Here is a 15,949-nt window from a genome sequence, read left to right as displayed (position 1 = left end):
AGCTGTGATATGTCACTTTACAATTCAGCTTTCTAATAAGCATAGAAAAGGCAAAAGGTGTCAGAGGGCCACTAAAAACAAACAAAAAAACCAGGACACCTAGCTAAGGATAATGGAGCCCTGATGTCATCCCCCAATGCAAAGCCTCTAGATCTAGCTTTCTCATTCTCCTTAGAAACCACGCTGTTCTTTAATCTGTGAATTAGAGCAAATTCCTTACCTACCTACCTCGGAGGAAGATGCAATTCCCAGTCTCAGCAGCTTCCGCCAGACCCTGCGCGCCTGTCAATTGCCCCAGTTCACTTTCTCCCGGAGTCTGGCTTCCAGGACCGCAAGCAGGGCAAGCAGGACCGCAGGCAGCCAACGCATCCTCTTCTGGAAACGCTTCTCCAAAGCGGGACCCTTCCTGACGCCAGCAGCAGGCTCAAGCCTGAGTGGCTCGGCATTCAGGTGGAAAACAGCACTGCTGGCCCTAGATCCTGCTGGGGATCCACCAAGCAGGGGAAAGTGTCACTTCTACCCTTCCTTTGGGTCCGGTCGCCTTCCCGAGAGCCTGGCTTTCCTCAGTCTACAGGGAGGCGCAGACCCCAGCCTCAGCGTCAGCAACTCATCCTGAGCTAGACCCGGGGAAACCAGTTAGCTGGTCGCGGAGCCCAAGACACGAAACCAGGAAACATGCAGTTTGGCCAAAAAATAATCACTGTCGGAGGAGCTGCTGGTGGTGCTGGAGAAGGCGCTGTTGCAGTGCTCGCGTCCTCCGCATGCTAATGAAGCCGTGACGTCAGCAAGTCTGTCCCGGCATCTGGACGTCCTGTCCCCGCTGCCCAGCGCTGAGATTTATTTACATGTAAATTAGCCTTGCCTTCCAAATCAATAATCCCCAAGCCAGGGAGAGGACGACGGGAAGAAAGCCCTTCCTGGATGCAAAGGCCCTAGCTACTCAACCTCCAAAGGAGTACACAAAAATATCACATATAAAAGGGAGGCTTTAAAGATACATGCATTTTTTCTTAAAGTGGCGCTCTTATGCGCAGGGGATCAGATGCGGGCAGAGTTATCAACTTGAGCACCTGTTTCAGATTATATGCTGCACAAGCCCAGAAGTGGAATCAGAGCTCCATTATTCCTCCCCAAAAGCTGTGTGGATCCTACAAATGCCTCTACTTTCTTTTGTCTCTTCAACTTTAATTTTAGGGTGTTCGCTAGCTTGAGACTATGTCATCCTTGAATTTTTGTGCATCCCTGAAATAAAACACATTTGACTACTTTCCTTAAGTGCTTGGGTGGTGAATTAGTCACCCCATCCCTCAACCCCCGACCCTGGCTCTGAGTAAGCATGAGAGAAGACAAAGCATACATCTGCCCTGGGCATCTGAGGTCACCTGGACCTTTAGAGAGCCTTGTTACCATCTCTCCATTTTACAGATTAGGAAACTGAGGCTTTGAGTGAAGAAGGGCCACTTCCAAGGTCACATCAAATTTCAGCAAGGATAGGCCAGAACTCGCATATACCTGGACCTCAGACTGGAGTTTGTTAAATACCTTCGGGTCTCCAATTTCCATTTCTCTGAACCAACAAAGAGACCCATCCAAGCAATCATGAAGAAAAAACTCTATAGACTTGGGTAGCCCTGGGTTCAAATCCTGGTTTTGTTTTCCCCTAGTGATGTGATCCTGGGCAAGTAACTTAACTTTGGGGGTTTTCAATTTCTTCATCTGTACTATCCCTTCATTCAATGTTTTCTGGGCACCTACTCTGTACCATGCACTGGTCTAGGGACTGGGTAAAGATACAGTGTTTGCTGTCTCCTAGCTCATGTTTTAGTACAATAAAATAAAAACAGTGAATGGAATTGTGGTGGGGATTGACACAATGCCACTCAATAAATAATGGTTATTTTTGACATTGTGGATGAAGTCACAAAAATTCACCAAGGCTTTCCTTTCACTAGTGGAAGGATGACCATTGTTTCTATCCTCTGAGTATTTCCATGGTCATCTTTTATTCTTTAAAATAAATCATTCTTCCAACGCTGTCTCTGCAGTACCCTGGGCCAGGTGAGAGACGAGCACAGCAAATATTCTGGATGCTGTGCCTGTGATAAGAAGCACAATGGGTTCCTGAGGAGGAGAGTGACAGAGGGGCTGGGAGGCTGGGAGAGGGATGAGTTCCATCACGCACAGAAGCATCCCCAAGGACAAAACAGTCAGCCTGGCTCCTGGCCTGCATGCCCTCCACCTGAAAAGCCCACTCTGATGAGCTCTGCCTTTCCAGCTAGAGTTCCTGAAGCCTCAAATGAAGTTTTTTGTTGGCTGTGGGGAAGTTAAATTATGTCTTTTGTTATAGGTAATTGTATTAATAATGCTTAATAACTTCTTTTAGAATGCTTTTCTCCGGTTCACAGAAGACCTTTCATGCTGAAAATCATGGGACCTGGAATAACTTTTCACTAATAGGAACAGAATACAAGTGAATGAGTAATGCTCTGCTTTAAGTCTCCAGCATACAGAGCTCAGAGCATGTGGGGAGGCAGATGGTTGCCCAGACCTCAGTATCCTTCAAGAAGCAAATACCAAATACAAAGTTTGAAGCCACCAATGGCCAACGGGAAGCAGTGACATCCTACCCTGGAGTGGCCATTGAGAAGTCACTTGAACTTTCTATGCTCTAGTTTCTTCATCTGAAGATGGGCCCACTGCTCTCTAACCTCATTATTAGCATGATTGTATGAGAATTATGAGAAGCAATTCACAAATGATTGACAGTGAAGTAATAAAGAGGAAAGCTGGAACACAAAGTGAAAAGTATTTAATCTTCGTCTGCAATTGATATGACACATGCCTATCGACTTCATAAGAGGTAACAATGTAACACGGCGTCTGGAATGGATTGCTTGGGGACAGACCCTGGCTCTGACACTTGCTAACTCTATGATCTGGGGCCTCAGGTTCTCATCTATAACAGGAGAGACAATAATAGTGCCGATCCTTGCAGGGCTGTTGGGAGGATCAACTGAGAATTCACATGAGCACAGGGCACCCAGCCTAGCACACAGCAAATTTTCGACACATGTTAGCTATCGGTGGTGGAAGTAATGATGCTTTAACTGTTAACTTTGACACTAGTGAACTGGCTAGACAAAGTTCAAAAGGTGGGGAGGAAGCGAGTAAAGGGTAGGCTACAAAATCATCCCCATTCCTAGGGCACAACTCAAAAATCTACCTAATGTGGGTGAGCTGCTGACATGCTCTTCCTACGGGAAACAAGAAAAATACTGTTCAATTGCTGTGAAACTAGGAAAGAAAGCAGTATAAATGACCAGGAGGCACCAGGGGCCTCCTGCTCCGAAGCTGTACTAGAGGACAAGACAATCATATTTCTGGGAAGCATGGGTGCTTCGTCCATTCAGTTACGTTAAATGAACTCCTAAGATTTATCAGTTACTGGGTTAGACCTGATGGACATCATGGGGACCAACACAGAAATGGGCCCTGCCTTAAAAGAGCTTAGAAATGAGAAAGACAAATAAGCAAACAATTAGAGAAGAGGGTGACACACGCTATGACAGGGCACGTGCAGAGTTCTCGGAGGTCTAATTATAGTTGGGGTGGGAGGTGCAGAAGCATTTTCCTGAAGTCCTTATGACAGCATGTTTTCTGGGACTACAGCCCAGTGGGAAAGCTGGGGATCTATGCATGGCCCTTTTCTAGATTATTGAAATAACACAATCCACGGATCAATAATTCCTTGTGGATTATTTTCATCCTGGAGACCATTCTATTCAGAACTTTTGGGAAAATACGCTGTTAGGGATTAGATAAGGTGAGGCAACAACTAGTTTGGAAATCAAAGAGATCTAGTAAATGGGGGCAAAATTCACACTGTTTTTACAAAAACATGAAATTTCACGTTCGTGACAGCAAACTTCTTGGGTGTAGGATGGGGGAGAACAGGTAATGGGAGACAATCAAGTATTTCCTGGGAACCCGAAATGCAGGACACTCTTGTTGGGTGACAAGGTTGCAACTACCAACGTTCAGAACTTTCTGTTGAGATGAGACAGTAAGATAGTTACATAAATGACCACAAGTGCACATAGTATAGAGGAAGAGGGATAAGGAAGACACGATTGACTGTGGCTGAGGTGACTAGAAATCAGGAAAAATGTAACTTGAGTCAAGTTGAGGGCCAAAAAGATTTTTTTTGTAATAAAAAAGAATTCATAAAAAAATGAAAAGTCTGCTAAAATAGCTAAGGTCAAACGTTAGCTGCTAGAGAGGGTGTTGCATGCAGGAGAATGAGCATGAATATGAGAAAAAAGTGTTCACACAAATGCCGAATGAAAAGACTCGTGGGCAGGGGCACCAGACAGGAAGGCAGCACCCACAAGACGCTGGCAGGTAACAACGAAGAGTCCGCTCCATACGTGCGGAAAAATCAAATCATCTTTAGCCAGCATTAGTCAAAATCTTGCTAAAGTATTATGGGGAAAGGATAAGGTAATCAATGCTCGTTAGTTCAACTAAGAGAAGGGCAAGTGACAACAAGGACAGGGCCTCCTGGTGGAAGGGCTTTGAGGAACACAGCCATAAGGAACAATTTTTCATCTCCGTCTCCACAGGTGCAAAATCAAAAGGAATGGATTGTAAATGAACTACAGAGGGATTTCCTTGGACCTAAGGAAGACTTTTAAATATTGAGATGATAGAACTGGCATGGGTCACTCACAGCAATGGCGGCATCTTAGTTTTCGAAGCACTTTAAAAAGATAAAGATAGCACCAGTTCTAGCTGGTTTAGAGCCGTACTTCTGGCCTTGCCATTGTGAAATACTGATTACTATGAGGGATGCTACCAAAGTTTCAAATCAGACGTCTAATAAAGGTCATAAGTTCATTTATTTTATTAAAAAAGTATGTGTGCTATTGTGTGTGTACGTATATATACTATAACTACTATAAGTATATATTATATAATTTTAAAGAAATCTATTCTCTAGAACTTTATACACACACATAAAAACACAGAGATTTTTACAGTTTTAAGTAATCTACTCAAGACAGGTTCTCTGACATTTAGATTTCAAAATCCAGTAAATTTTTAAAAATTCGAGAGATAGGCTGACAAAGAATTGTTGTATCACTTGATAGGCTAGGCAATTATAATACAGTAACAAACAATGGCAAATCTCAGCGGTTTAACACAGGAAAAATTGATTTCTCACTCATGAAGTGTTGGCTGGAGGACCAGAGGCTCTCCAGGCACCTCCATTCCAAGCAGTGACTCATGGATCTAGTCTGCTTCTTTCTTGTGTGCCTGTGATCTTAACATATAATTTCCAGGTTACAGCAACAGCAGAAGAGAGAACTGGAGAGGTTTTAGGAGTCTCGACTTGGAAGTGAATGACATCACTTCTATTAGTCAAACTAGTCATCCCATGACCTCATCCAATGGCAAGAGGGCTGGGAAGTGTATGCCCAAGAAGAGGAGAAAAACAAACAATGGGGAACTCCACAGCTGTCAATTTTTATTGTTGTCATGTAAACCCATTTTTTTTTAAAATAGCACAATCTATTAAACTCATAATGTCTTAAAACAAAGGGATATTTAACATAAAAGAAATAATCATAGTCCTAAATGAATACCGGAGATCAAAGTTGTATCTGTTTTGCTCTAAAAGTGAAAAAACAAATAAAACATTCTAGATTTTTATCCACCTTTTAATAACGAGCAACAGCATCCCACATAACCATATAGAAAAATGAAACTTGCAAAGTGCAGGTGACGATAAATAAAGCACCCACAAAGGCAGAGTTGCCTTCTTATAAAAGAGATCCTCCTCATAGTTTCTAATCACTTTTCCAAATCAGGTTTAAAGTGATCTGCCTCCCACCATAGGCAGGGCATTGTCATTAAAAGAGCCAACAAAAAGACCCAATGTAAATCTGGCTCTATTACCTCCTCACTGCATGACCTTGGTAATAACAGCCACTCATTTTTTCTAAGACTCACTCTCTCCATCTATAAAATGAAGACATCTATCTACCACCAAAGGTTTGGGTAAGATTAGATGAGCTAAATTATATAAAGTACTCTGTGGAGTACCTAGCATATAGTAAGGGTTATGTAGTAATAACTCCCCACTTGGTTTTCCAAGAGCGAGCAAGACTGAGAGGTGTAACCAGTAATGATAAAATGCTCAGGATAAACATAAGCACAACCCCTCAGCTCCCCAGGACCCCTTCCTTTTCATCCATTTGTGTAAGAGTTCACTATCATAAATGCTTTTCCGACCATGGACCATTTCTATAGCTTGTGAAAAATAATCAGGCACAGTTTAAATCCAGAAAAGAGGTCTTCCTTTTTTTGTTTCCACCGTCTTAGGAATCAGCCACATCTCATGCATTTTAATTATTCTTGATCCCAATACGTCATCTAATGCACAAAATTTTAATACAGCCTTTATCCTCTTTAATTACATTAATTAAAAGGAGAAATACGGACAAGCTAGCACGGGCAAATCAAAATGAAAGAGTGTTGAAGATTTTGCTCCTTTCCCCCAAAGACTAAAGACTACATTAATGATTCAAACCTGTTTACATTATACATTTCCATGAAAATATTGTTAAAATTGACATGATGTCGCTAGCAAACATTACTTTTGTTTGAAATAATGAAAGCTGCACTTACTACCATACCTTTTGGGAACTATTCATTTTCATTAAACAGCTGAATAAAAATCTGAATTTCCTCTCTGTAAAGGACTGGGAGAACAAGCAAGTATTGCACAGGGGTACTTTGGTCTCCCAGCACTTCCTAAGCTCCTACACACTTCTCCCAGGAGAGAATGCTGGCAAATGGAGGATACCCCGGAAAAAGTCTGAAAAACTCCCTGCCTCATACAATAGAAAACTGGCAACAAATACTTGTTTGGGGAAAATTATCCTGTAAGGCAAAATGTCACAGATGTACAAACTGACATATTGCTTTTCTCAAGGGATGGAAGGAACTTCTATCTTAGGTGTTTTGCACATTTTATTTCATTTAGTCCTCACCATAATCCCAAATGGTAGCTCTTATTATCCCCTATTGTACAGATGAGGACACTGAGGTTCAAAGAGAATACAAGAATGACATGAAAACCACAGCTGAGATTTGGTTCTGGGTCTGATTACAAAGTCCCTATTTCTTCCTCTAATTCAAAGGTTTTCACTTATCCTCTCAAAAACTAGTTGTATCCCTGGTGACATCCAAATGAAGTTTGGACTTAATAGGATTGTACCAATGTTGGCTTGCTATTTTGACAAATGTATTAAGACAGTATGTTACCATTAGGAAAAAATAAGTAAGGAAGGGGTATACAGGAACCCTGAATTATCTTTGCAACTTTTCTGTAAATTAAACGAAAAAACAAACAAAAAAAATCCCCCAAACAAAAACCAAAAACTAGTTGTATCCCAATCAGAGTGTGGTATGCTGGAAATAACTTATTAAAAACAGAAAAATACAGAAGGTTCCCTGGTCCTCCAGATTAGATGAAGCCTTTGTATAAAACTCCCAGTATTGCTGTCTTAGACGTGTGTCCTGTCCTTTAGAACTCTCGTCCTGCTTCATAGTTCCATAGCCTTGGTTAGTCGTCATGACCCATCCATCATTAGTGTTAACGATTCCTTGACTAACACCTCACTCTCTAACTAGACTGTGTGCTTTCTGAGGGCAGGAACTCACCATTCTATTCCAAGCACCTAGCACAATGCCTGGTGACCCGACAGCTAATGACTGTTTGTTGAGTGAATAAAGTTGGATAATGATTTTTATTATTTAAAAATTAGAGGGAATTCAGAATTATTCCTGCAAGACTATCTCTCTGATCATTTGTATTTCAGCATGATTTTGTGAGTAGGAAAGAAAAGGGCAGTTCACCTCTCTGAAATACTTTCTTAGCTTCCACGTTCTCCCGGTTTCTGTCCTACCCTCTGTCTGTTCCTCCTCGGTCTCTTGCTGGTTCATCCTCATCCCCCTGACAGCTAAACGTTGGGGTTCAGTCCTACTCTTCTCTCTGGATGCTCTTTGATTTGGTCTAGGGTTTTAAATCCCATCTCTGTGCTGATGACTTCAGGCCAGACATTTTCCATGAACTCAAGGCTTCCATATCCACCTGCCTATGTCACGTCTACATTTGGATGTCTAAAAGGCTTCTCAAATTTAACAAGTCCAGACCTCAGTGCCCCATACCCCCCCAAATCTGCTCCATCTGCAGTCTTCACTATTTCAGTTAATGGCAACTCCATCTTTCCAGTGGTTAAGAACAAACACCTTCCAGTCACTCTTCATTCTTTTCTTCCTCTTGCCCTGACATCTAATCCAGGAGTTGGCAAACCATATCCCACTGGCCAAACCTGGTCTGCTTCACGTTTTTGCAAATACAGTTTTGTTGGAACGCGATCATGCCTGTTCATTTATGTATCGTCTACAGCTGCATTCAGGCTTCAACGGCAGAGCCGAGTCATTGCAACAGTGGCTCTATAGCCTGCAAAGCCTAACACATCTACTATCTGACCCCTTACACTGAACATTTTATAACCCTGGACTAGTCCTGTTGGCTCTACCTTCAAAATGGCTCTACCTTCTAACACGTCCCCACCATCTCCACTATTCTCACCCTGCTCGAAGCAACTGCCATCTCTCTCTGGATGGCAGTACCAGCAACCATCAACTCTGCCTCCATCTGGTCTAATCTTGCCCCCGTTCAGTGCATTCACAAAGCCGCAACCACAGTGATTCTCTGAGAACAAACATTAGAGCATGTCATGCTTCTGCTCGAAACCCATCAATGCTGCTCATCTCCGAGTAAGGCCCTTGAGATCGATGTCCCATGACATCCTCTTCCGCTACTCTCTGCCTTGCTGTCACTTGAACACCGGTCCTCAAACACACCTGGCACATGCCTGCCTCCAGGTGTTTGCACTTGCTCTTCCTCTGTCTGAAATATTCCTCCTGTAGATAGTAGCGTAGCTTACTTTCTCACCTTGTCAAGTCTTAAAATTGTCACCTCAGGCCTTCCTGTCCTGAGATGGTCCTCTCTTCCATCTTCCTAATACTGCCAAAATGTTTCCCTACTTTTTCTCTTTAGCACTCTTAAAAGTTTTATTGAGATATAATTTACATATCATACAATTCACCCATTTACGTGTACAATTCAATAGGTTTAGCATGTTCACAGAATTGTGCAACTATTATTACAATCTAACATTAGAACACTTTAACCAACACCAATAGAAACCCTTTAGCAAGTAGTAATCACTCTCCATTTTCCCCACTGTTCTAGCTCTAGGCAAACAATACTTTGTCTATGTATTTGCCTATTCAGAACATGCGCATCAATGAAATCATAAAATATGTGATCTTTTATAATCAGCTTCTTTAACTTAGTGTATTATTTTCAAGGTTCATTCATGTGCAGCTTGTACCAGAGCTTCATTCTTTTTTATTATTGAATAATATTCCATTGTACGGATACACATTTTATTCATCCATTCAACTGATGGACATTTCGGTTGTTTCTACTTTTTGACTGTTATCAATAATGCTACCATAAACATTTGTGTACAAGTGTGCATCCCCATGTTTTCATTTTTCTTGGGTATATTTCTAGGAATGGAATTGCTGGGTCATATGGAAATTCTGTTTAACATTTTAATGAACTACCAAAATCTTTGCCAAGACTGAAAAGCCAGCTGTTATTCCTATTGGTGTTCCCAATATGATGCATTGTTTTCTCTTGCTGTTGTCAAGATTTTCTCTTTGTCTTTCAACATTCTCAATATGGTGTTTCTGAGGGTGGATATGTTTGAGTTTTCTTACTTGGAGCACATTTGCTTATTGGATGTGTAGACTAGTATTTTTCATCAGATTTGGGAAGTGTCCACCATTATTTCTTCAAACATTTTTTTTCTGCTCCTTTAGCTGGTCCCATTATGCATATGTTTGTATGTTTTCATGGTATCCCACATTTCTCAAAGGCTCTGTTTGCTTTTCCTAATTCTTTTTTCCTTTTCCTCCCTATTCTTCCGGTCACATAATCTTTATTGATTTACTTTCAAGTTTGCAGGTTCTTTCTTCCTCTAGATTAAATCTACTGTTTGGTTCTTCCAGTGAATTTTTCATTTCAGTTATTATACTTTTTTAACTCCAAAATTTTCATTTTTACTAATTCTTTTTAAAAATGAATTTTCTTTATTGATATTCTCTGTTAGATACGACCCTGTCATCATGCTTTCCTTGAATTCTTTAGACAGTTTCCTATAGTTCTTTGAATGTATTTATAATAATAGCTGCCTGGAAGTCTTCGGTAAATCTGACATTTAGGCGCCCTCACAGGCAGTTTCTTTTGTCTATTTTTCCCCCCTGTATATGGGCCGCCACACTGTATTGTTTCTTTGCATGACTCGTGCTATTTTGTTAAAACTGAACATTTTAGATAATATATTGCCGCAATTCTGGATACTGACTCCACCCTCCCTTTTCTGGAGCTTGTTGTTATCTGTTCAGTGACTGGCTAGACAAGTTGAGTGAAGTCAGTTTCCCCCTGCAGTGTGCAACCTCTGATGTTGCTTCTCAGAGGGCACGAACAAAGTTTCCTTGAGCACCTGCCAGGTCTATACTTATTGGTATCACACCCAGCTGCTAGCCTCTACTAATTGCTAGCTGATTTTCTATTGTTTTCAGCAATACCCTGCAGCATAAATTGCTCCACAGTCTGATCTGACTCAAGTAGGGCTCCTTTGCAGGGCAGAGTGTTGCCAGTCTTTGCGGTGGCCCCACCCAGAGTGAAACCATAGCCCTAGATGGATGGCCAGGTAGAGAAGGATCCTTGTCTTCTTGGCTGCACACTCTCAGAATAGAGTTTGTCACACTGATCTGTGCTGGGGGAGGAAGGAGAGATGAATGGTGTGTCATAGACTCACTGTCCTTACGAAGATTTAGTAGATTTTCTTGAATAGAGTTTCTCCATTTGCTGCATACCCTTCGGGCAATTTTTAGAAACCTTAAATGGTTGGTTTTTGTTTTCGTTTTTAATTAATTTTTAGCCGTCAAATGACTGTTTTCCTGATTAAAGGTTCTGCCATGCCTCACACTGCCCTTTTGGAAGTTGAAGTCCAGAACTTAGCACCCTTCAATCAGTATATATTTAACTTGTTTATGTTGCTTTATGGTCTATCTCCTTGTAGAGCCCTAGCATGTCAGCTCCACGCTGGGGAGGACACAGGATTTTTGTCAGTTTCAAAAAAAAATCCTCAAAGCCTGCACACAGTAGGCCCTTAATAAATCTGGGTTGTATGAATGGAGTCCCCATGACCCAGAGCCTATTCTATATATGCCATGGCCAACCCTAAATTTCCATGACTGATGATCCATTCATGGGTGTGACAATTATGAATAACTGCAGTCCTGTATTTCCACATAACATTTTTTTTTTCAATTTCCTCAGAAACTAATCACAGCCCTGGGAGACTGTCACACATGTGAAAGTCATCGGGCAACTGGCTGATGTAGAAAAAAGAACGAGAAGCGCTATGGCATACACATCCCTCAACCCACCATGCTGGATGCTGGCTCTGTTCTTTTTCATCTTAAATATTCTTTAACACCTATAAATAACTTGCTATAAAGGGCATCTAATTTATCTTGGTTTGAAAGAAAGTCCTGATGTCATGGAACTAGCCCTAGACTTGGAATCAGTAAGTCTGTGTTTGATTCTGGGCTTTGGTTCTTGTGGTCTGAGTGTCACTGAGCAAGTTACTGAACCTCTCTGTTCTTCGGAAGCCTCCTCTGAAAAATGTAAATCATGGTGATACCTTTAATATCTTTTCTTGTTATATGAATTCACATAATCTTCCCAAAGCATCCTGCCCAAGAATCACAGTAACCACTGAGCTGCCCATCCCCTTACTGGGGCAATCTATATCTAACAAGAGAGCGGCTACACAAGTAGATTGTTCGTGGGATGTGTTATGCAAACTTACCTTTCTGGAGCCACACAACTAAGTCTTCCTTGACTGCTGGGCTGAAAAAAAGCCCCATCATGTGTGTTTCTGTTCTAGTCTGTCACGCTTCCTCTCCAGGCCTGTGTTCTCACTCTTGAGCCCCCCTGGTTAAGCCAGGCCCTGCAGGAAAAGCTGGGAATCCTGCCTGAAGACTTGCGCGTTCCCTCAGGCAGGCCAACATTGTGGACACCACCCACCTCACAGCCGCCATCTTGCTCTGCCAAAGAGCAGGCCAAGGCAGGGTCCAAACTACAAAAAACCCGGTATCAGAACTTGAAAGTCCAGCCTAAACGAGCAGTGGGAGAGTGTTCTTTATGCACCATCACGCGCTTCCTTTTAGAGAAGTTAGTGGTGTTCAGCCTCACATGTGGGAACCTGAACACTTAGAGAGGAGCAAGCCAGTGTCGGGAGGAGAGAAAACAGCTCCCCAGTGGCCAGGGACTCCTGGATAACAGTCACTCTGTCAGGTGGGAGGGGCCCGGAGGCAAATCCGGACTCTGCCCCTTATTATTAGCTGTGTGAATTGGGACAAGTCACTTTTCTTCTCTGAGCTTCATCCGACAGTCTCTGCCTCGTGGACTTTCTGGATTATATGAGACAATGCAGGTGAAACTGCTAAGTACACAGCAGCTTCTTTAAAAATGTTTATAGGGTCTGAGTGTAAACATAGAATGAGTCGCACTTGGTACAGAGAGGACGTCTGAGGCCTCTGAGTGGCCGTCACCACACCCCCTCAGTCCACCCAGGCTGCATTCTTCCCTGACTCTGGGGCCGGGCGAGTCCCTGACAGGCAGGGTGGTTTCCATGCTGCCTTATTTATTCTTCCTGCTCCCCATGATGCCACAGCAAGTAGGAACCCAGCTGATGCATCCTCAGGGTCACCAGGGGACAGGCCCAGATGGATGTCAGAGCAGGCTGCTGCAGTGAATTATTTAGCACCCTTTCTCTGAGGTGGCAGCCCTTGACTCATCTGGCAGGAGCCACATTTCTCTTCCCTTAAGTGGCACACACAGAGCCCTGCTGGGGGCTGAGGCTGGCAGCGTCTTCGCTGCTCAACTTATCACAGCTGGGGCGGCTATGGAAAGAAGGGCTATTAGGAGCCCAGCCAAAAAGAAGATACGCAGATGGGGTTCAGCTAGCTGGGGTGAGGGGAGCCATATTACTGGAAACCAGAAACTCCAGGAAAGCAAGAGGCTAGCATCAGCCAGTGGCTGGAGTCAGCTGCCCCAAGAAAAGAGGATGCTTCTTGGAGGGACCCTTTGACAAAGCCAAGTCGGAGCCACCAGGTGTGACTCACAGATAAGGTCCTTTGGGGTCTCTAAGAGGATGGCTAGGAGGAGCACCCAGGGTGGGGCACGTAGGGACCTAGGCGGAGAGAAGATTTATAAGCCAGATTTACAGGTGTGAATTACAGATACATACTATATCGAATTTAACTCTCACAACAACCCGTCAAGGTTATACCAAGAGTCCCCTATCACAGATAAGGAAACTGAGGCTCAGAGAAATCAAAATAGCTTTTAACTGTAAGCATCCCTTTAATTTCTGAATCTGTTTCCTTTTTCTTCTATTTATTGCTATTCTTAATTTTTTTAGCTTGCTAAATCTGTTCTTCCCATTCCATCCTAGGTTTGGGTTAATCCTGATACAAGATGTCTCGTGTTGGGCCAGTTATGTGTGGAGGCCATCACATACCCAAGAGATTGGCCAGGTCAAAGAGCGCAGCTGGGAGGACGAGGTACTCAGGACCAACGTGCGGGAAATACTGAATATTTACACACAGCTGGAGCCCTCAGGCAGGCTCTGCAGGTGGTCCTGGATGGACCCCAAGGGAAGCTCTGCCAATGGAGGAAACACAGCAACACTGCAGGACTCTGCGGATCCACTGAGTTCTTCACGGTGCCAGTGGGAGCCGTGCAACGCCTCAGTGAGTCTGTCCCAGGGATTCTACGGAACTCATTCCTCTCTCTTGGCCAATTTAATCACCCGCTTGATAGACCAGGTGCTTTGAAACCTCCCCAACAGCACGGTGTAAGTCTGAGTCCATGGCTCCCAAAGGGTAATCCTGGACCGGCAGCACCCTCTGCACCAGGGAACTTGCTGAACATACACATGCTCTGGCCCCACCCAGCCCTGCGGAATCTGGAGGTGGGGACGGGCCACCCGAGTTTTCACAAGCCCGCTGTAGAATTCTGCACTCAGGTTTAAGTTTGAAAATCCGTGGTCTAAGTAATGCCCAACAACTGCTATTGAGAGCCAAAAACAGGAAGAGGGGTGAGCAGTGGCATGAGACCGGATGAGCCTCTGGAGGGTCAGGACAGCAAGCTGGAGGCCTGGAGGCGGAATGCAGCCCACCTGAGTGTTCACTGGGCCTCGAGGTCGGGAAACTGTAAAGGGCCAGGTGGCATATGTGTTAGGCTCTGAAGGCCACTCGATCTCTGTTTCTGTCGCAACTACTCAACTCTGCTGTTGCAGCCTGAAAACTGTCACAGACATTCTGTAAACAAATGGGAGTGGCTATATTCCAATAAAGCTTGATCAAAACAGGTACTGGGATGAATTGGCTTGCAGGTTGTAGTTTGCCGACCCTACATTCACACAACAGCTTCTCTTAAAAAAATAAAACAAAACAAAAATACTTAAGAGCGGTCTACTCTGAGTTCAAGTTCCCAAGAGGCAGCGATGAGCTGGAGCTGAATGAGACAGCCCTCTTGTACCTGGGGACACATGCTCTGGTTTTCCACAGTCCCAACTATTTTCTCTCCAATACCAAGGCAGAGAGTCGGCTCACATTTATTATACTGCTCATTTTCGAATTTATCTACTTATACTGACATGTGATTTGTATATCTACATGCATATGTATATACTAATAAGTGTCTGTGTGTATTTGAACACTCACCAGCTTTCAGTACTTTATATTATGGTGACATCTCAATTATCTCTGAAGAGCTTTAACACCACAATAGTATGAATCCTGGTTTAGAATTCTATGATGGGGGCTCCAGCCCTTGATCTGTTTTTGATACTGTAACTTGAGCAAGACGGTTACTCTCTCAGAGGCTCAGCTTCCTCTTGCGTCCCAGCACAAAAACCATCCCTCCCGGATTTGCTGTGACAGCAAACCCGTGGTAAGGCCTGGGAAAGCAGCACAAAGTGGTCTGATTGTCAGCAGCCAAATCACACCTTCAGGTTTGTCTAGCAGGAGTAAAGGTATATATATATATATATATATATATTTTTTTTTTTCCTACATGAGGTATCTAAACACTCCCTTAAATCAAAATGGATACTCCACTGCCTTGAGCCTCTCATTATCTAGCTCACACCCATGAGAAAGCATGGAGGGAAGTCCCTCCCTGTATATTATTTTGCTCAGTCAGAAGGGTTCTTTGGAAAGCTCAGAATGCCAGGTATGGCCTCTAATCATCTTTTCCTCTGCAAGCAGCTTAAGGGATCAGAGGTCTTATCTGGAGCCTTCAGCCCTCATTCAGTTTTCTTCCCTCTTAGTCCCATCTCCACACTGATCCAAATAAATAAATAATGTGCACATAATGATAATGATCTTTCCTTACAGAAGGAAAAGGGCATATTTAATGTCACCTTCTTAGCAGTCTAGCTGGAACCTTGCATTTTAAGTTACATGAGCCACACACAGCATTTCCAACTGCACAGTTTTCTTGGGGGCCTTTTCATGAAGGAAATTCCTCCACCCAACCCCTTCCCTCTTTCTGCAACTTGTCCTCTTTTCCCACCCTGTCGACCCAAGAAAGGGTCTCTTGAAAGGAAATGCATAAATCTTCAGCTTATCTAGGTGGCATGTTTCACAAAGAATCACAAAGATTCTTTGATTGGTTACACAAGTTAATTTTCCATTTACATTACAGAGCAACAATTTATTC

The 15,949-nt window shown here is 43.2% G+C and overlaps 1 protein-coding gene across 5 annotated transcripts in view; it reads right to left on the bottom strand.

Annotated features, from left to right (window-relative positions):
• The window catches only part of PRICKLE2 (prickle planar cell polarity protein 2), a 333,453-nt gene that overhangs the window by 112,487 nt on the left and 205,017 nt on the right, over positions 1–15,949 (bottom strand). Inside the window, exon 1 of one of the 5 annotated variants that reach the window (XM_081072621.1) lies at positions 229–756. The exons of 3 other annotated variants lie outside the window; for them this stretch is intronic. The gene's annotated coding sequence lies outside the window, so the exon portion shown is untranslated. Of the gene's footprint in view, positions 1–224; positions 757–15,949 lie in introns of those variants that run through there. One more of the 5 variants, XM_081072622.1, reaches the window with a different exon arrangement.

This window comes from Rhinolophus hipposideros, assembly GCF_964194185.1.
Source record: "Rhinolophus hipposideros genome assembly, chromosome: 14".
Lineage (NCBI taxonomy): Eukaryota > Metazoa > Chordata > Mammalia > Chiroptera > Rhinolophidae > Rhinolophus > Rhinolophus hipposideros.
This window is presented reverse-complemented; position numbering and strand designations above follow the sequence as displayed.